The following is a 20,978-nucleotide window of genomic DNA, read 5'->3' as shown; positions in this document are numbered from 1 at the left end:
CTGCGCCACCAGGGAAGCCCCAGAGTTGCAGTTTTGTAAGATGAAAAGAGTTATGGGGGTTGGTTACCCAATAATGTGAACGTACTTAACACTATTGAACTGTACACTTAAACGCCTAAGATGGTATATTTTATGTTATGTGTATTTTACTACCACAACAAAAAATGTTTACTGTAAAATGATAGAGGGAGAGAGAGAGAGAGAGAGAGAAAGAATGAATACAGGAAGGACCCCAGAAGAAGTGAATCAAAGTCTAAAGAGTTTTGGGCAGTGAAAGATCAACCTACATGCTGTGTTTCTGAAGGTCCCCTGCAGTTAGCACCTCTGCCAGAGTGGCCCAAAGTACACTAAACAGCGGAAAGGGACGTGGTGAGACCAGCCTATCCTAACCTGGTCCTTACAGAGGCCAGAGCTTGCCTGCTAGTCTTCAGGCAGCTGAGCAGATCTCTGACATATTCTTAGCACTAGAAACAATGTGAAGGCAGTCCCGCTGGATGTGTGAAATCTACCATCAGACTGTGTTTCTCCAGGAATAAAACAGTCAAAGCAGTTGTAATGAAGGCGGAAATTCCTGAAAAAATACTTGGAATTCTACTGTTAATTCTAACTGTGGATTGATCAACAGAATGTCATAGAAAAACAAATATGACCTACACCACATACTAACATAGACACGTTGTGTGAAGGATGCCAGTCTTGAAGTTTGGAATGCAGGAATCAGAGAGACGTGTGTGAGACGGTCTCAAGTTTCACAAAACACCCTTCATAATTTGAGACGCATCACTAAAGAGTCCAGTTGAAAGTTCAGAATTCTCAGGGACGTTCAGAAGTTCAGAAGTCTCAGGGACTTTTACAACCTTCCATATAAAACCGGAGTATGTTGACATTCAAAGGGATCTTAGTGCCCACCTGGTTCCATCCGAGCTGTGGTGGTGACAGCACAAGATCTGGACTCAAGGAATTTGTCTGTTGAAAACACAAGCTGAAAACAGGTCTGAATTCCACTGCTACAAACAGGGAGCAGTTACAGCATGTAGTGCTGGAGAATTAAATGAGATGATGCACGTACAAAGGACACTCTGTGAACTGCAAAAACCCCAGTGGTTGTCTTGATTACAAGAAAACTGCAGTTCAGAGAAGTTAAATGATGTGCTCGGTGCCAACACTTCCTCCTACATCCTGTGGACTCTCCCAGTTAGGCTCTTGGCTTCATTTCTGTGACGGAAGAGCTAACCGCACCTTCATCTTCCTCTTCCCCTTAAGGATGCTTTGAGATCATCCCATTTGCAAACGTTCCTCCACCCGAAGTAGCAATGAACACTTTCTAAAAATCAATAGGCTGGAAGAAGCAGCTTCACGGATGCCACCTACTCTAAAGAAAGCTAAAAAAATAGACAGCTCTGCCCAGAATCCTGCATAGATCGAAACTATTAAGTACGGCTGCCCACAGTGACCTTTCGGGGTCAGGCAATCAAGAGGCAGAAGAGACCAGGTGGAAACGTACCAGGACTGGCCAGTTTTCAGAGGCTGACAATTATTGGGAAGGCATTACTGAAGTGATCAGCCAATAACCAGCAAGGACCACAAAAGCCACAACGGAGAGTGTGGCAAGATCACTCTGAAGGCAAAACTCGGATCCTGGTAAGAAATGGAATGGCTTTGTCACCTTAGTCAAATGTTAAGACTGGAGAATTGGGAGACTGGGATTGACATATATACACTAATATGTATAAAATGGATAACTAATAAGAACCTGCTGTATAAAAAAATTAAGTTAAATTTAAAAATTTTTTAAAAAGACTGGAGACTCATCCTGTCTCCAACTGGATCAACCTGCAAAGCATTCCTGTGTGCCCATCACAGCCAAGGGTGTGCTAGGCTGGAGCGGATGGGGGGGAACGGCTGTGAGACTCGGACAGGGTTGGCTGCTCTGGAGCAAGATCTACTGTGCGATTTTAAACACATCAATAATGTTCCACGAAGTATGCTATGAAGTTTAGGGCTTCCCTCCTCAGACACGTTTGAGATGTGCTGTTGACCTGTGGCAGGGTTTCTCAACCTTGGCACTGCTGACCTTTGGGGCTGGATCATCTTTATGGTGGGGGCCGTCCCGTGGGTGCTAGGGTGTTCGGCAGCCTCCCTGGCCTCTACTCACTAGATCCCAGCACCAACCGTCCACAGTTGTAACAAATAAAAATGTCTCCAGAAACTACCATGTGTCCTCTGGGAGATAAAATGGCCCCCAGCTAAGAACCATTACCTGATGGTCAGCAACCCGACTAAGCTGCCCTTGCTCTTCTCTCCACTCGCCAAGTCCCAACCCGCCCCCCACCCCCGGTTCCATACCTCATCAGGCAGAAACATCACCTCCTCTTTTCTAAAACCAAAGCCATTCCTCACAAGCTCACTCACCCTCTGTTATTTCTACCTGTGTCTGCGCCTTCTTTTTTGCCAAAGCAACACCCTTATTGCCCTCTTTTCCTCTGGCATCCTTCCTCCTGCCATTATCCCTTGTCTCCCCTCGCCTCCCCCTTTCAGGACTTCATAGCTGACCCATCATCCAACATCACCTAGTGTCCAGATCCTCCTCTTGGCCCCCATGACCCTACCATGCACTAACTAAGCCCAGGAGCTGGGCGACAGTGCCAGACCTCTGCTCTTCTGTGTCATGGTGTCCCCGGACTGGCTGCGATCCCCTCATGTCTGGGTCATCAGAGGCCCCCAAGTCACCCCGCCATTCAGGGCTAAGGGCCTTGATGGCTCTACAGTCCCTCTCCCCTGCCCACTCCATGCCCGCCCACATGCACTCACATGAGAGGCTTACTTTATTATTAATTTTTTCTAATTACATAAACTCTCTATCACTTTTGACATTATCTCTTTAAAACCCTTTCCAAGTTTAGCCTCACAACACCCACCTAGCCTGGCTCTCCTCCTCCCACTCTCCTTTCTATGAAATCTGCTAGCTCTTTGTCCAGCCTTAGCCCCATAATGATGGGTATTCCTAGAGTTTTAGCCCTCTCTTCTTTTCTATTCATTCTCCTTTCTTAGGAGAGTTCATGAACTCCTGGGAAATGTGGCTTTTCCAATTCTGTATCTCGAGCTGATCTTGCCTCCAGACTCTGGAATGTATTTCTGGCTGCATCCCCCCGTGCCACATCGATTCAAATGAGGGAGCCAGTTTCCCGCCTCTGTCTCCCCTGCCGGTCCCCACGGGCACTTTCCAAACTGCCCTGGATTTCTCAGTGTCTCTATTGGTTCTCTAGGGCTGTTATAACAAAGTACCACAGATAAGTATCTTAAAACAATAGAAATTTCTTCTCTCACAGTTGTGGAGGTTAGGAGTCCAAAGTCAAGGATGGTTCCTTCTAAGGGGTGTAAGTGAGAATCTGTTCTATGCCGCTCCCCTAGTTTCTGGTGGTTGCAGGCAATCCCTGGCCTTCCTTGGTTTATATATGCATCACCCCATCTCTGCCTTCATGTTTATATGGCATTCTCCCTGTGTGTGCTTTCTGTGTGCAAATTTCTCCTTTTTATATTGGCTTAGGGGTCCAGCCTACTGCAGTATGACCTCATCGTCACTAACAACTGCAATGACAATATTTCCAAATGAGATCATATTCTGGAGTGCTGGGTGTTAGGACCTAATATCAATATATGAAGTTTTGGAGGGGACAACTCAGCCCACCACAGCGTCTGTGATTGTCTCCCTTTACACACAGAGCACTCACTCCCTGAAACACTGCGACATCTGAGTCTGTCTTCTCCTAAATCCCTACCACCTATGGCAATGCTTGGAACTTGGCTGTACCTGTCAATGTTTGTTGAAAGAATAAAAGTTACCAATTAATTTAACTCAGCAATCCTCACAAAAAGAAAAAAAAAATGACTCAGCTTTTGGTGATTGCCTGTAAAATGCTCAAGTTAAAAATTCTGGTGCTCATGGAACATTCTACAGGATAGATCATATCTTGGGTCACAAATCAAGCCTTGGTAAATTTAAGAAAATTGAAATCTTATCAAGTATCTTTTCCAACCATAACGCTGTAAGACTAGATATCAATTACGGGTAAAAATCTGTATAAAATACAAACACATGGAAGCTAAACAATACACTACTTAATAACCAAGAGATCACTGAGGAAATCAAAAAATACCTAGAAACAAATAACAATGAAAACACGACGACCCAAAACCTATGGGATGCAGCAAAAGCAGTTCTAAGAGGGAAGTTTATAGCAATACAATCCTACCTCAAGAAACAAGAAACATCTCAAATAAACAATCTAACCTTACACCTAAAGTAATTAGAGAAAGAAGAACCAAAAAAACCCAAAGTTAGTAGAAAGAAAGAAATCATAAAGATCAGAGCAGAAATAAATGAAAAAGAAATGAAGGAAACAATAGCAAAGATCAATAAAACTAAAAGCTGGTTCTTTGAGAAGATAAACAAAATTGATCAACCATTAGCCAGACTCATCAAGAGAAAAAGGGAGAAGACTCAAATCAATAGAATTAGAAATGAAAAAGGAGAAGTAACAACTGACACTGCAGAAATACAAAGGATCATGAGAGATTACTACAAGCAACTATATGCCAATAAAATGGACAACCTGGAAGAAATGGGCAACTTCTTAGAAAAGCACAACCTTTCGAGACTGAACTAGGAAGAAATAGAAAATATAAACAGACCAATCACAAGCACTGAAATTGAGACTGTGATTAAAAATCTTCCAACAAACAAAAAGCCCAGGACCAGATGGCTTCACAGGCGAATTCCATCAAACAGTTAGAGAAGAGCTAACATCTATCCTTCTCAAACTCTTCCAAAATACAGCAGAGGGAGGAACACTCCGAAACGCATTCTACGAGACCACCATCACCCTGATACCAAAACCACACAAAGACGTCACAAGGAAAGAAAACTACAGGCCAATATCACTGATGAACATAGATGCAAAAATCCTCAACAAAATACTAGCAAACAGAATCCAACAGCACATTAAAAGGATCATACACCATGATCAAGTGGGGTTTATCCCAGGAATGCAAGAATTCTTCAATATACGCAAATCAATCAATGTGATACACCATATTAACAAATTGAAGAAGAAAAACCATATGATCATCCCAATAGATGCAGAAAAAGCTTTCGACAAAATCCAACACCCGTTCATGATAAAAAGCCTCCAGAAAGTAGGCATAGAGGGAACTTACCTCAACATAATAAAGGCCATATATGACAAACCCACAGCCAACATCGTTCTCAGTGGTGAAAAACTGAAACCATTTCCTCTAAGATCAGGAACAAGACAAGGTTGCCCACTCTCACCACTATTATTCAACATAGTTTTGGAAGTTTTAGCCACAGCAATCAGAGAAGAAAAAGAAATAAAAGAAATCCAAATCGGAAAAGAAGAAGTAAAGCTGTCACTGTTTGTAGATGACATGATTCTATACATAGAGAATCCTATAGACTCTACCAGAAAACTACCAGAGCTAATCAATGAATTTGGTAAAGTAGCAGGATACAAAATTAATGCACAGAAATCTCTTGCATTCCTATACACTAATGATGAAAAATCTGAAAGAGAAATTAAGGAAACACTCCCATTAACCATTGCAACAAAAAGAATAAGATACCTAGGAATAAACCTACCTAGGAGACAAAAGACCTGTATGCAGAAAAATATAAGACAGTGATGAAAGAAATTAAAGATGATACAAATAGATGGAGAGATATACCATGTTCTTGGATTGGAAGAATCAACATTGTGAAAATGACTCTACTACCCAAAGCAATGTACAGATTCAATGCAATCCCTATCAAACTACCAATGACATTTTTCACAGAAATAGAACAAAAAATTTCACAATTTGTATGGAAACACAAAAGACCCCAAATCGCCAAAGCAATCTTGAGAAAGAAAAACGGAGCTGGAGGAATTAGGCTCCCTGACTTCAGACTATACTACAAAGCTACAGTAATCAAGACAGTATGGTACTGGCACAAAAACAGAAATATAGATCAATGGAACAGGATAGAAAGCCCAGAGATAAACCCATGCACATATGGTCACCTTATTTTTGATAAAGGAGGCAAGAATATACAATGGAGAAAAGACAGCCTCTTCAATAAGTGGTGCTGGGAAAACTGGACAGCTACATGTAAAGGAATGAAGTTAGAACACTCCCTAACACCATACACAAAAATAAACTCAAAATGGATTAAAGGCCTAAATGTAAGGTCAGACATTATAAAACTCTTAGAGGAAAACATAGGCAGAACACTCTATGACATAAATCACAGCAAGATCCTTTTTGACCCACCTCCTAGAGAAATGGAAATAAAAACAAAAATAAACAAATGGGACCTAATGAAACTTAAGCTCTTTTGCACAGCAAAGGAAACCATAAACAAGACAAAAAGACAACCCTCAGAATGGGAGAAAATATTTGCAAATGAAGCAACTGACAAAGGATTAACCTCCAAAATTTACAAGCAGCTCATGAAACTCAATACCAAAAAAACAAACAACCCAATCCAAAAATGGGCAGAAGACCTAAATCGACCTTTTCTCCAAAGAAGACATACAGATTGCCAACAAACACATGAAAGAATGCTCAACATCACTAAATCATTAGAGAAATACAAATCAAAACTACAATGATGTATCACCTCACACCAGTCAGAATGGTCATCATCAAAAAATCTACAAACAATAAATGCTGGAGAGGGTGTGGAGAAAAGGGAACCCTCTTGCACTGTTGGTGGGAATGTAAGTTGATACAGCCACTATGGAGAACAGTATGGAGGTTCCTTAAAAAACTAAAAATAGAACTACAATACGACCCAGCAATCCCACTACTGGGATACCCTGAGAAACCATAATTCAAAAAGAGTCATGTACCACAATGTTCATTGCAGCTCTATTTACAATAGCCAGGACATGGAAGCAACCTACGTGTCCATCGACAGATGAATGGATAAAGAAGATGTGGCACATATATTCAACGGAATATTACTCAGTCATAAAAAGAAATGAAAGTGAGTTATTTGTAGTGAAGTGGATGGACCTAGAGTCTGTCATACAGAGTGAAGTAAGTCAGAAGGAGAAAAACAAATACTGTATGCTAACAGATATATATGGAATCTTAAAAAAAAAAAAAAAAGGTTCTGAAGAACCTAGGGGCAGGACAGGAATGAAACGCAGACATAGACAATGGACTTGAGGACACGGGGAGGGGGAAGGGTAAGCTGGGACGAAGTGAAAGAGTGGCATGGACATATATACACTACCAAATGTAACATAGATAGCTAGTGGGAAGCAGCCGCATAGCACAGGGAGATCAGCTCAGTGCTTTGTGACCACTTAGAGGGGTGGGATAGGGAGGTTGGGAGGGAGATGCAAGAGGGAGGAGATATGGGGATATATGTAGATATATAGCTGATTCACTTTGTTATAAAGCAAAATTAACACACCATTGCAAAGCAATTACACTCCAATAAAGATGTTTAAAAAAAAAAAATCTGGGATCTCAAACAGGGTTCTCTCCTGAACCCCCATCTGCTGTCATCCATTCCTGCCAACCCCTTCTTTCAAAAATCTCTGACAATTTCCCTTCCTTTGTGTTTCTACTCTACTGTGTCAACTCATATGCAGATGTTCCCACTAGCATCCTAATAGGTCTGCCCATCTCCAGTCTTTCCCCCAACCCCAGTTCTCCCTGCCTAATACCTTTGCTGTCCTCTCAGAGCACAGCATCTTCCTGAGCTCTCCCCTCGGTTTGCAAACTGTTCCCCAGGGAACCCCCAGGGGGTGCCTATAGTGCTGTCAGTGGTGGGCATGGGGGACAGGTGTCTAGGTGAGGCCCTGCACCAATGTCAACAAAGCATCTCATACTATGTATGAAATAGATAACTAATGAGAACCTACTGTATAGCACAGGGAACTCTACTCAATGATCTGTGGTGACCTAAATGGGAAGGAAAGCCAAAAAACAGGGGATATATGTATACATATAGCTGATTCACTTTGCTGTACAGTAGGAACTAACACAACATTGTAAAGCAACTGTACTCTAATAAAAATTAATTTAAAAAAAAAAGCATCTCATTTTTCAGGTGTCTGACGTGTTGAGTTTCCACATAATTTTTCATTTGAAGAGCTTGATGGTTATAAAAGTGGATGAAAACCAGTAGCTTATAGGGCAGAGTTAAGTCCAATAGGTTCTCTGCCCCTAAGAGGCCTTTCTATTCCTTCTCAACATGTTTCCCCTGCTCCCCAACATACCACCTGAGGCAGGTCTCCAGAACACACTCGTATCCTATATATTTCTATGACCCATTCAAGCCAATTTGAAACAGGAGGGAAGGGGGCAGGGAACAACCTTTAAAAGAATGACACAGCCATTGAGGACACAACATCAACTGGTTAGAACCAACTAGGTCCAAGATGGTGGAAGATTCGACTTCCAGTGGACCTTGAGCCTCATTATATGCTCATTGTAATACATCAGCATATGCTAAATGACACACCCACCAGTGCCATGACAGTTCTGAGGCTAAGCATAAAAGGTCAAAAAGTGGGTGGTGGCACAATTCCTGGAAATCTCCACCCCTTCTCCACAATATCAATAGTTGGAACAATTCTCCCACTCATTAGCCTATGAAATTACCCTGCCCGTAAAAACTAACCACCCCATATTTCGGGGCCTCTCACCTTCTGAGATGGCTCACACTCTGTCTGTGGAGTGTGCTTGTCCCATGGCCGCTCTCACTTTCCAAGACGACCCCATGCCCTGGAGCCGCTCTCACCTTTTGAGACAGACCCCATTCTGTCTATGGAACGTGTTTCTCTCTAAATAAATCCACTTCTTACCTATCACTTTGTTTCTCACTGAATTCCTTCTGTGAGGGGACATAAAAGAACCTGAGCTTCATTAATTCCTGAGACCAGGTGTGTGATCTCAATTAAAAGACACTGGGTTCAAGTCCCAATCTGGGTTGTGTGGTTTCAAATTCTGTTCCCCTCTGCTGAAATGCCCTGCTCCCATGTTCTCTTTGCCTATTCAACTCCCATCCATCTTTTACGGTTCAACTCAAATCCCGGATCTTTTTCTGGTCACTCCCACACTGGAACCTCTCCCCACTCTGAATTTGGTAATTCCTGTAGAGTACAGTCTATCTGGTAATTCCTGTATAGTGCAGTTAATTTGGCAGCTGATCGTACTATGTGATATTTCCTGATCTGATGTCTTACACCTTTAATTCACTTTCCATAGGTGTGTGTCTTACCTTTCCGAAGGGCAGAAACCCCATGTAGGCAGAGACTAAAGGTGACTCCCCTTCTAGAATTTAGCCAAGTTCACTGTACACAAAAATTGTTGCTATTATTCTACTAAGTGATGGTGTAAAATAGCAGAAATGCTACCTGCATATCATAAACAGAATTATTTCACACAGTAGGATTTCTAAAAAATTCTCTTAGTAGACATAATTCTCTTACAAAGGAACTAGCCTATATAGTAACAGTCCTTCTTCCACTATCATCATCTCAGATAAAAACTTAAAAATCTTTAAAATTGGAAACAAAATTATAAATCTCATCTTTGATGGTAAGTAATATATGAGGTAATTTGGATTACTCTTTTCTGTGATTTTTTGATTACTTAGGAATATATAAATAACTAGATAAGTACATGTATATTTTTGATAATATGGAATGCATGTTTGAGTATACTGAAGAAATTCTGCCTGAAGCCAGGGCTACAATTTTAGATGCATACAGCTCATGATACATCTTATGAACAGATGCAAAGGTGTTTATCATTATCTTTGTGCTACACAGTTTCTAATTTTACATATGAAAACCAAGGCATCATTCAGCATAAAGTACATTATTTGCATGATATATTTGCATTTGTAAAACACCCACATTTACTTTTACTGCTTAATGGGCCTGGTTAAAATGGGCCACTCTATATAAATGGAGCACACTGGTTCCCAACTCAATGGTGCTGATAAGAAAACGACTCCTTTTAGATGCAAATGAACCTACTAATCACAATTAAAATGGTGGAGTTGAGGAAAGCTGAGCAGCTGTTCCAAGAGCTACAAGTCTAGGGCCAGTTTGGTTCCAGCTTAATCTCAGGAGCAGCCTGGGACTCCCCAGAGGACATCTGCCCAGGGGCCAATGGGATAAACTTAGCTTTTTCAAAGGTGGTTGGGAGAGGTTAGAGGTAGCTCCCGAATCTGGGCTGACTGTGCAACTGTGGTCATCCGCCCAGTTCAAAGGACATAAGTGGTGCAGAAGGGAGGAGGATTGCATTTGTAAGACTCACAGAGGAAAGGCAAGACACAAAAAATTAAGTAACTGAGGCATCCCTCTGAAACGGCGTAGTCGCTATGGAAAACGGTGTGGTGGTTCCTCAAACAATTACACATAGAATTACCACAGGATCCAGTCCACTTCTGGGACTATACTCAAAAGAACTGAAAGCAGGAACTCAAAGAGTTGCTTGTACCCCCATGTTCACAGCAGCATTATTCACAATAGGTAAAGAGCAGAAGCGACCAGAGTGTCCATCGATGCATGAATGGATAAAGAGTATCTGGTAAATACATACAATGGAATATTATTCAGTCTTAAAAGAAGAAAGAAATTCCAACACATACTATAACACAGATGAACCTTGAGGACATTAAGTGAAATAAGCCTGTCACAAAAAGACAAATACTGTATGATTCTGCTTATATAAGGTACCTAGAGTAGTCAAATTCATGAAAGGCAGAAAGTAGAATGGTGGTTGCCAGGGTCTGCGGGGAGGAGGGAATGGGGCGTTGTTGTTTCATGGTTACAGAGCTTCAGTTTTGCGAGATGAAGTTAGTTCTGGAGATGGATGGTGGGGATGATTGCACCACAATGTGGATGTACTTAATGCCACTGAACTGTACACTTAAAAATAGTTAAGACGATAAATTAATATTATGTGGATTTTACTATAACTAATGAGAACCTACTACATATAGCACAGGGAACTCTACTCAGTGCTCTGTGGTGACCTAAATGGGAAGGAAACCCAAAATAGAGGGTATATATGTATACGTATAACTGATTCACTTTGCTGTACAGTAGAAACTAACACAACATTGTAAAGCAACTGTACTCCAATAAAAATTTAAAAAACTAAAAATAAAAAAAAAATAGGGGGCTTCCCTGGTGGCGCAGTGGTTGAGAATCTGCCTGCCAATGCAGGGGACACGGGTTCGAGCCCTGGTCTGGGAAGATCCCACATGCCGCGGAGCGACTAGGCCCGTGAGCCACAACTACTGAGCCTGCGCGTCTGGAGCCTGTGCTCCGCAACAAGAGAGGCCGCGATAATGAGAGGCCCGCGCACCGCGATGAAGAGTGGCCCCCGCTCGCCGCAACTAGAGAAAGCCCTCGCACAGAAACGAAGACCCAACACAGCCAAAAATAAATAAATAAATAAATAAAATTTAAAAGCCCTCTAATAAGTACTTAATGAAAATAAATTGAAAAACAAATAGTAGCTAACTAGCTAGCTAGATAAGTAAATAAATATGCAGCCGTTCCCTAATGGCCAGCCAGACACTCATGTAGGGCAGGTGGAGCTTCAGCTCCTCTGGGCCAAGGCTCTGGCAATAGGAACTGGGTTGCCCACCTTCCTTTCTCTGACTCATCCATTCATTGAATAACATGTCTTTACACCTGCTATGGGGACACAGCAATGAAGAAACTCTCCTGTCCTCCAAGAGGCAGGGCCATGGCTGGCTAAATAGATAAAATAAAGAATCCGTGGTTGTTCAGAGAATGACACACAGCTCTGGACGCTACTGCCCTTGGGTCCCTCAATTACTAAGCTATGAATCTGGACACTAGCACCTTCTGGACAACAACCCTCTTGCTGGGCAGAAACCATGGACAATTCCTCTCTTCCATGAGGCCTACCCTGATTTGATCTGTTATCTGTCCCTTGTGTGAAGCCTGGCAGCCCCACCATCAACACACAGACTTCAACACCAACTGTCCTGCCAGCTCTCCAGCTGCCTCCCCGGGGAAACTACAGACCCTACAAAAGTGTCATCCATCTTGCTGGGTGCTCAGCACAGGGCGTGGTACCTAGTACCTGCTCAATAAACACTGACTATTATCCCAGCCCAGAGAGCAGCCCCTCAATATACCCTTAGGTGCATTCCTGGGGGGTTGAAACCTGGAGGCTTTGTCATGGAATTTCTCTATCTCAGGGTCACTGCCCATGAATACAGACACCAAGACCCTTCAAGGAGCAGCCTGTGTGAGGATGGCAGGTCTGGGATGCAGTGACCTAGGGTGGCACAGGGACAGTGTGGCCCTCTGGCCATGTTGGGCTGCAGGGGCGTCGAGACTGAGGAACCCCAGCCCTTCTCTCTTCCCTTGGCAGCGGTTTTGTGGCGATCTTGAACAACTGTGCAAAGAGGCTCCAGCTTAACAGGTGGAACCAGCTGGGGACCTGAAACAGTATCATGTAGTTGGAGACAAGTGCCCTTTCCCCAAAATCCACTCCTTTAAGAGGATCACCTCTTGAGCGAAAATATCATTTTGTTTTGAACTCAATATCATTTTGCCTTGAAATCCTAGGGCCATCGCCCGTCACCAAGAAGTAGGAAGGGTCGGCCACACTCCTATCTTCCGTCCCAGGACTGAAGGGTTGTTTTGAGGCTGTCACAAACATGCACTGCACAATACAGATAATGTTAATAACGTTACCCGTCACTATTCCATTGCACTAATACAGCTTTCAGGGAAAAACCTCAGCAACAGAGACAAAAGTCACTATGACCTATTTATCTTTCAGGCTTGTGGAGATCAAGAGATATAAATGTTTAGTCGACGTTTTGGACACCGTTTGATTCCCAGTACTCCCTACAATGCTGAAAACTGGTCACAGACAAGAAAATGACCTATTTGTGGCAAAACTGTGGTTTACCTTGACAATTCATTTCCTCCCTTTGAGAGCCAGTCCCACCCCCGGGCTCCACCAAGAAGATGAGAGACATAAATGCTGATTTTGGAAAGCTGATGCTATAGAGCTGGACATCTCCATCTACACGTTCCATCAAGGATACCAAATCCAGGCGTTCAAATGCTGAAGTTGTACATAACAGAAGTTGTTTTCTTTCTTTCTTTCTTTCTTTTTTTAAAATATTTCTCCTATGGTTTATTGGATCTAGTTATGGTTGGCTTTGAAGTGACAAAAAGCAATTTTCCATTTCCAAAAGGTAATCTCTTACATCTGCCAAGGCAACAAATATTGTGATTGACATCAGCATCTAAACTATGCCTTTGTCCTAATACTCCCACCTGAGCATAAAGAAGAGCTGGCTCTACCTTCAAAGATGCCCACTCCACTCCTTCCTCTCCCCGAGATCCCTCGCCACCTCCCTCACCACCTGCACCAAGCCAGGACTTGCCCGTGACTCTCTTATTCTCAAATCGTCCCATGTGTACCCTGAGCCCCACTCAGGAAAACCAGAGAAGAAATGACTGGAAAACCCAAGTGGACTGGTCCTCTTCCCACACCACGTGGGCTAGAGCTTATATAACTGACTCTTCACCTAAAACGTCACACCCATTTGATTCTTCTAGAAAACCTACAGAAACATCCATTCCTCTCCTTAAAAGACAATGAAGTAGTCAGGGAGTTTGGGATTGACATGTACACACTGCTGCTATATTTAAAATGGATAACCAACAAGGACCTACTGTACAGCACAGGGAACTCTGCTCAATATTATGTAATAACCTAAATGGGAAAAGAATTTGAAAAAGAATAGATACATGTATATGGATAACTGAATCACTTTGCCGTACACCTGAAACTAACACAACATTGTTAATCAACTGTACTCCAATATAAAATAAAAAGTTAAAAAAAAAAAAGACAATAAAGCAAATAATGTTGCTAAACTTCCTTAACAGTATTAAAGTCAAGGAGAATATAGTTTCAGAACAGTAATGTTACTTCTTGGCCACAGTTACAGAGATGGGGTTGTGAGGACTGCACTTTACACAATTCCATGGTACATGGTGACAGGTGGGAACATTTCTTCCTGGGTAAAAACAGTCAGTGTAGCTGTGCGAGAGGTTTTTTGTTTTGCTTTGTTTTGTTCTGGACTTCCCTCTTGTTTTACTTACCACAACATAAGTGAAGCCTGAAGCATATTCAGGAAACCCTTAGCTTCCTGAAAACTCTGGGAGAACTCGACTCCCACGTGTAGACCGTGCTTCCTGGTGCCTGGCCATCATGCTCGCCCGGGAGTGTCCACTGATCACACACAGCACACGCTTCACGTCCAAGGCTCACAGCATCCTCACTGGTGCCACCTGGCCTGAGAGCTCCTGAAGGACACGAGTCACGCCCCTGACTCGCTCGCAGAGCCCAGCACTAAATCTCGCTGGAAGAGGTCTTCCCACGGTGTTACCTCTGCACCTTCCACTGCCCTCCTTTCAAGGCAAAGCCCCACGGAGTCACGTGCCACCCAGTTTCAGGACCACTGTCCCAGGCTTAGCCCTTCCTGGGACAATGCTTTTACGTTTAGGGCATCCTTATCACACCTATGTTAAGTAAATTGCCACCACTTCATCTCCGCAGATGTACGGACTTTCATTAGCAGTGACTCCATTGAATTTTTGTGAAAGTCAGTCAATCGTGTGTTCAAAACCACTCCCTGGGCTCCCTGTGGGTTGTGTCACTCCCAATTTTCCTAGCTCTAAGCGACTGGCTCAACCTGCTCCGGCTTCGTCTCCTACCATCCCTTGTCTTGTTTTTGCTTGTTTGTGTTTATTTGTTTATATTTTTTTGGTTTTCGCTCTGGCAACACCAAGTTGCTCATGGGCTCCCAAACACACCGGAATGCCTCTCACCTCTGTCTTTGCTCACTCAGCTGCCACGCTCGTAACACCTCTCCCTCCATTGTCCTCTTTGCAAACTCTGACGCGTTCTCAAAAATTCTGCTCTTCCGATATCTCCTTCTTGCCTTCATCCATGTCCGCAGCACATCCGGCTCTCCCATGCTGTTCTCTCCAGGTATCACCCTGTATTGTAATCTATTTGTTTATGCGGCTAGACCATGAACTCTGGGAGGATGACGACAACTCTTCTTTGAGTCTAAATTTCTCAGTAGCTGGCACGGAGCAGGTGTTCAATAAATATCTGCTGAAAAAAACTAGCCTGATGAAGTCTACAGAGCTGGTATCAGGATCCTCATTTTGCAGCTAAGGACACAATTCAGAAAGGTGAGATCACGAGGGTCCTGCAGCTAGTAAGTGACGCATGTTCTTTCCACTCTACCATGATGTTGATATAACCCAACTCTCATTTCCTGTCATCTCTTGAGTTTTGTGACCTACAGGAAATAAAAGTTTACTGGATGCTTCTGAGCATCTATACATCGCCTTCTTTTCAGAATGGACACCTAGGAGGACAGTCCTATAATTCACCATTATCAGTGCATCTAGTTTAACTCAGAGCTCAGGCAGCCAAGCGCTAAATTAACGTTACTCTTCTCTGCAGAGGTGATGGGTCTCTGAACAGGCACAAGACGCCTGCATAACTTTGAAGAAGAGATTTACACACCTCTTTGTCTCCCATAGAAATGGACTCTCAAGAGCTGCAGCAGTGCATAAATGATCCTTTCTTTCCACTGTTTATAGTTGAAAGCAGCCGTTTTCAGCTTCTTGCCGGTGATCACTCCACTAAAAATAGCTTTGATGCTGTCACATGCAAACTTGAGCAGAACCTGAAAGCATTCCCCTTTTAGTTCTGAGCAGGTTCAACTTTAAAAGAGAGGCAGCTGTTAACATACTCCAGCGTGTTTACATGATGCTGAAGTAGTTTGGCTCGTAGTGAAAAAAAGAAAAAAAAAAAAAAAACACTAAAAAGGGACAGAAATGGGTTTGCAGCCTCTGGTGACAACACTTCTTTCTGCTGAACTGGAGCCCCGGGAGAACACTGGGGTTGGCAGGGAAAATCCAAAATGCCCAGCTTCAAGGGGAAACTGACTGAAGCACAACCGTGGAGAAGACAGGAGAGAGACTGCTTCCTACGATGTGAGATTCCCGACTCTGCTTGAGGTAGGGGTGCGGAGGTGGCCAAGAAAATGGTACTTTTAGAGAAGAGAACTTATAAAGGAGGGGTACTTTTCTATCTTGTAGAGAACATCAAAGAGCTGTTTTTAAAAATCAAGGAAACAAAGAATGAAACATATTCAACATCTTGGCCATTCCTTGGAAGCCTCATGTTGGTTCACTGGGCAACTGGACCTCTCTGGATGTTTTCAGAAAGCCAGACCCAAACTGAAGGCAAAGCAGAGCATGGGCTTGGGAACGAGAGGAAACCTGAACTTTCATCCCAGCTCCTCCCCTTCTGGCCCAAAGGACCTGCTGTGTCTTCCCTATCTTCCACCCAGGGTACGAGGATTAAGTGAGAAAATGTACGCCGAAGTGCCTGGTGGGGTGGGTGACCCCTAACAGACAATCAACAGTGTCCTTTAGAAACATGTGACCAGAAGAAAGAGTGTCTGGGGTCAAGTCTGGAATACAAGCAGTTTCATTAAAAAAAAAAAAAAAAAGCATCCACCAAATAAATTGTGGTTTTTTCTTCCTTCTTAATTCTAATGTCCAAAGGATGACTCACACCATATTTGCTTATGAAGTGAGAATTCATTTTCCAAGGGTTTTGTCCTAGAAAATTTGCACGGAGCCTGGCTGAGCTGCAGGGGGACAAGGGCTCTGGCCGCCACAGGACTTATCACAGGTGCTGGGTGCTCCCTGCGGGCCACTAGGAGATGGAGACCAAGGTCAAGGATGGCGAAGTGGTGGCACCTGCCCGTGAGCCAGGGTCCTCACTTGGGACCCTTATGCTGGAACTCCACATACATTTCACAACCCATAATTTAACAAAAACCTCAGATCATTTTATGGAGACCTGGAGAAAACAACGCCTCTATTACATCACCGTCCCATTCTATGAGCTTCGGTGCTGTGAGCAGACGTCTGACTCAAGCACAAGAATGAACAGGCTCCCTAAACACACTACAAATTTTAGCTGCACCTCAAGGTTATATTAGTGGAGGAATTTATCACCTAAGTTGCATGTATTTGAACAACAGAACAGACTTTATATACTGCTGTATCTTTAACACTCATTTTTGGGTTAACAAGACAAAAGAATTTACAGTTACTGCCAACGGCTTGCTGGCAGCTAATACCCCCCCCATTAGCCATTGCCTAGCAACAGTCAAGCATGCTTCCTCCCAAATCAGGAGGAACCACTGCTAAATCTAGACTAATTACAAAATGGGACAAATATTTAAAAGCTTTATATGTATTAAGGATTTGGGGAGGGCATCCTAATAAGAATGATTTCTATTAAACAAATTTAACTAAATACAACACAAATCTGTCTTTGTTTTGTTGTCCCACGTTATGCAGATCATTTTAGGAAAACTGGATGTTTTTGCATCTTTCCTAATTTCTCCAAAGATTGTACTAAACAAAACCATGTGCTTTTTGTTTATTTATTTTTTATACAGCAGGTTCTTATTAGTTATCTATTTTACACATCAGTGTATACATGTCAATCCCAATCTCCCAATTCATCACATCACCACCACCCACCCCCTTTCCCCCCTTGGTGTCCATACATTTGTTCTCTACATCTGTGTCTCACCACGTGCTTATACTTTGTAGAAGCACGTCTTTTGCTTACTACTCTAAGAATAAGGATGAAATGAAGCGCCAGAGACACCTAAGCCTTTTAAAATATACATATCTGCAAAGAAATTAGGAGGCTACAATCACAATTCTCACAACTCTTACAGAGATATCTGGATGGAAAGCTCAGCAGCTTCCTACCTTCATTTCCTACCTTTGTCTGCATTCTCGATTCCCTCTATTTCAAGAGCCACTCAGAGTTCTCTGCGTGGAGAACGAGCCCAGAGTTTTTTCAGAGTCCACCATGCTGGCCTCCCTGCCGTAAAGGCTATTTTGCTGGCAAAGTTCTGAGCAATCAAAGTTCTAAAGTCAAGAGACCTGGCTTCATCCCCTACAGTGGAGGCAGGAGGATCAGGAGAGCCCAAAACACACACACATATGCATGCATGCACGTGCATGAGCACCAAAGAGTTTGGCCCCCTTTCACATGCAAATGTAAAAGGATTTCATATGTAGGAATATTCTCCCCAAAAGACAAGACACCAACCTCAAAGGCAGTATAGGAACTGAACAGGGGTCTGCAAACTATGGGCCAAACCGTACTGCCCCAGAGGTAAGAATGGCGTTTACATTTTTAAGTGGTTGAAATAAAAAATGAAATATGAAATCCAAATTGCAGGTCCTTCACTTATGTGTATGTCTGTTTCATGTTAATATTTAGTATTTGGCCCTTTACAATGAAAGTCTGCAGATCTCTGAAGTGGAATAAAGACCAGGGACATTTTAGTTCTTGAAAAAGAAATTGATTTTGGATTAACTTTAAACGTGACCAAAACAAAGCAAATGAGCCATTTCCCACCAAATGGCCTTGAGTCCGGGCTGCTTCGTGAAGGCACTACCAAAATTTCCAGAAAACAGTTCCTGTGGAATGCTAATTTAATTAGTATTAAATTTAATCATCGTTACTTGGAATCTTTTTGATTTCAGCTAACCAACCCTCCCTCCCCTACCACACACACAAATTCTCTTCAAAATGTTTTTCTTAGATTGTTTCTCCTATATCTTGTTATTAGTGGAACAATCTGAGTAACTCATCAGATGGTCTATGTAAATCTACACCATTTTCTAAACGGAAATAATTTTATTATTAAAAACAAACATGAGTACTGTTTTCAGGTCTGAGGAGAATATGGAATTAATTATATTTTGTGTGTAAATAAGCCTGCCCACCAGATAATGCTGCATGGTCCAGGAACTTCGTTAGAAAGTGCTGATCCAGATTAAAACATGGATATGCTGCTTCACTCAAGTCTGAAACAGCCCAAGGACTCTTTGCTTTTGCTACCCTCTCCCTTGGGTTCTCCATTTACCAAGCCACAGTATTTCCTTGAAGCTCACTGGCAGCCTGCACTTCTGTTTATACTTTAGAGACACATGTTTTGCATCATATTACAGCCCACGGTTTTTGTACAACCGTGGTTTTCACCATCTAACCGTCCTTCCAAATTCCACTATCAACCAAAGCTTAGAAAAAGTGCCAATCTTCCAAGCCTTCCAGAATCACTTACAATAAACCCTAAAGCAATCTTCCATTAATCAAAACGCAAGTATGTGCCAGATAGAAGCAACTTTTGGACACTCCGCACCTGACATAAGAAAGAGGAAAGATCTTCAAGTTTGGTCACTATTTAAGACAACGACAATTTTGGAAGAAGAGCGCAAGAATAATTATCAAAATAAAAATTGTATTTATGCCCCTGATCCAGAATTAGCTCTTCTAAAATGAACTTGAATCTTCTGGAATTACCTCAGGTTGTGCTACACTGTTCTCTGCAGATGGACACAGTTGTAGGGCCACGAAGGCCCACAGTTTTCTCTGAAAATAATCCTAGTATTTTCAGGCTGAAGTGGGTAATATGTGTGACTGGGGACACCTGGTGAACCTGGTGGTCGGCTGGCGCTTCTGGCCCACACTCGCCTCAGGAAAATGCCCTCCTCAGCACACAGAGCCAGGGTGGTCATGCTTTACATCAATGGCCATGGCTGACTGGGCCGGGGTAGAACCTGACCCAGGTTCTGGGTCTCAGGGACATCAGTTTTAGGTGACCCTTAATCTACTTGGCCTAGCTCAAAACGAGGAGCTGAGCCATTCAGAGTCCTCAGGCCTGGAATTATAAGAATAGAGGCAGAAGTACACACACATATATATTAAGCTTGTTAATGTGATCGATGATACCGATTTTTGAATGTTGAACCACTGTTGCATACCTAGAATAAATCCCACTTGGCCATGGTTTATAGTTCTTTTTATACATAGTTGGATTTTATTTGCTAATATTTTGTTAAGGATTTTTGCACCTATGTTCATGAGTGATCCTTGTCTGTAATTTCCTTTTCTTGTAATATCTTCATCCATCTTTGGTATTAAGGTAATGCTGGCCTCAGAACGAGTTATGAAGTACTTCCTCTGCTTCTATCTTCTGAAAAAGACTGGCAAGAATTAGTATAATTTCTTTCTTAAATGTTTGATAGAATTCATCAGTGAGCCCATCTGGGCCTGGGGTTTTCTGTTTGAGAAGGTTATTAGTTATTGATTCAACTTCTTTAATAGACCGAGGCCTATTCAGAGTGTCTATTTCAGATTGTCTATTTCTTCCTGTGTGAGCTTTGGCAGATTGTATCTTTCAGGGAATTGGTCCATTTAATCTGGGTTATAAAATTTGTGGGCAAAAAGTTATCCATAATACTCCTTTTATGATCCTTTTTAATTTCCATGGGATCTGTAGTGATGTTCTTTCTTTCATTTCTAATATTACTAATTTGCATCCTCTCTTTGTTCTTCTTAGTTAGCCTGGCTAGAGGCTTCTCAATTTTATTGATCTATTCAAAGAACCAGCTTTTGGTTTTAGTGATTTTTCTCTACTGATTTTCTGTTTTCAACTTCATTGATTTCTGCCCTCATCTTTTTTCTTCTGCTTACTTTGGATTTAATCTTCTCTTCTTTTTCTAGTTTCCTAAGGTGGAAGCTTAGATTACTGATTTTAGATCTTTCTTCTTTTCTAGTATATCCTTTTGCTGTTGTAAATTTCCACCTAAGCACTGCTTTCACTGCATCCCACAAATTTTGATAAGTTGTGCTTTCATTTTCACTTAGTTCAAAATATTTTACAATTTCTCTATTCTGTTTTAAAATTTCTCTTAAGAGTTCCTCTTTGACTTGCGTTAGCCATCAGTGTGTTGTTTTTTTGTTTTGTTTTGTTT

General features: G+C 42.3%; 1 protein-coding gene and 1 long non-coding RNA gene across 7 annotated transcripts in view; one reads left to right on the top strand and one right to left on the bottom strand.

Annotated features, from left to right (window-relative positions):
• The window catches only part of FOXN3 (forkhead box N3), a 407,081-nt gene that overhangs the window by 127,086 nt on the left and 259,017 nt on the right, over positions 1-20,978 (bottom strand). The gene's annotated exons all lie outside the window — the stretch shown is intronic.
• LOC309624948 overlaps positions 1-20,978 on the top strand; it is a 33,622-nt gene that overhangs the window by 462 nt on the left and 12,182 nt on the right. The window contains exon 2 of the long non-coding RNA XR_014242254.1: positions 18-20,938. This is a non-coding gene — a long non-coding RNA (uncharacterized lncRNA). The remainder of the gene's footprint in view (positions 1-17; positions 20,939-20,978) is intronic.

The sequence above is a fragment of the Balaenoptera borealis genome (genome assembly GCF_965194805.1).
Source record: "Balaenoptera borealis genome assembly, chromosome: 3".
Classification (NCBI taxonomy): domain Eukaryota; kingdom Metazoa; phylum Chordata; class Mammalia; order Artiodactyla; family Balaenopteridae; genus Balaenoptera; species Balaenoptera borealis.
Note: the sequence above shows the minus strand (reverse complement) of the source record. Positions and strands in the feature narration are given on the sequence as shown.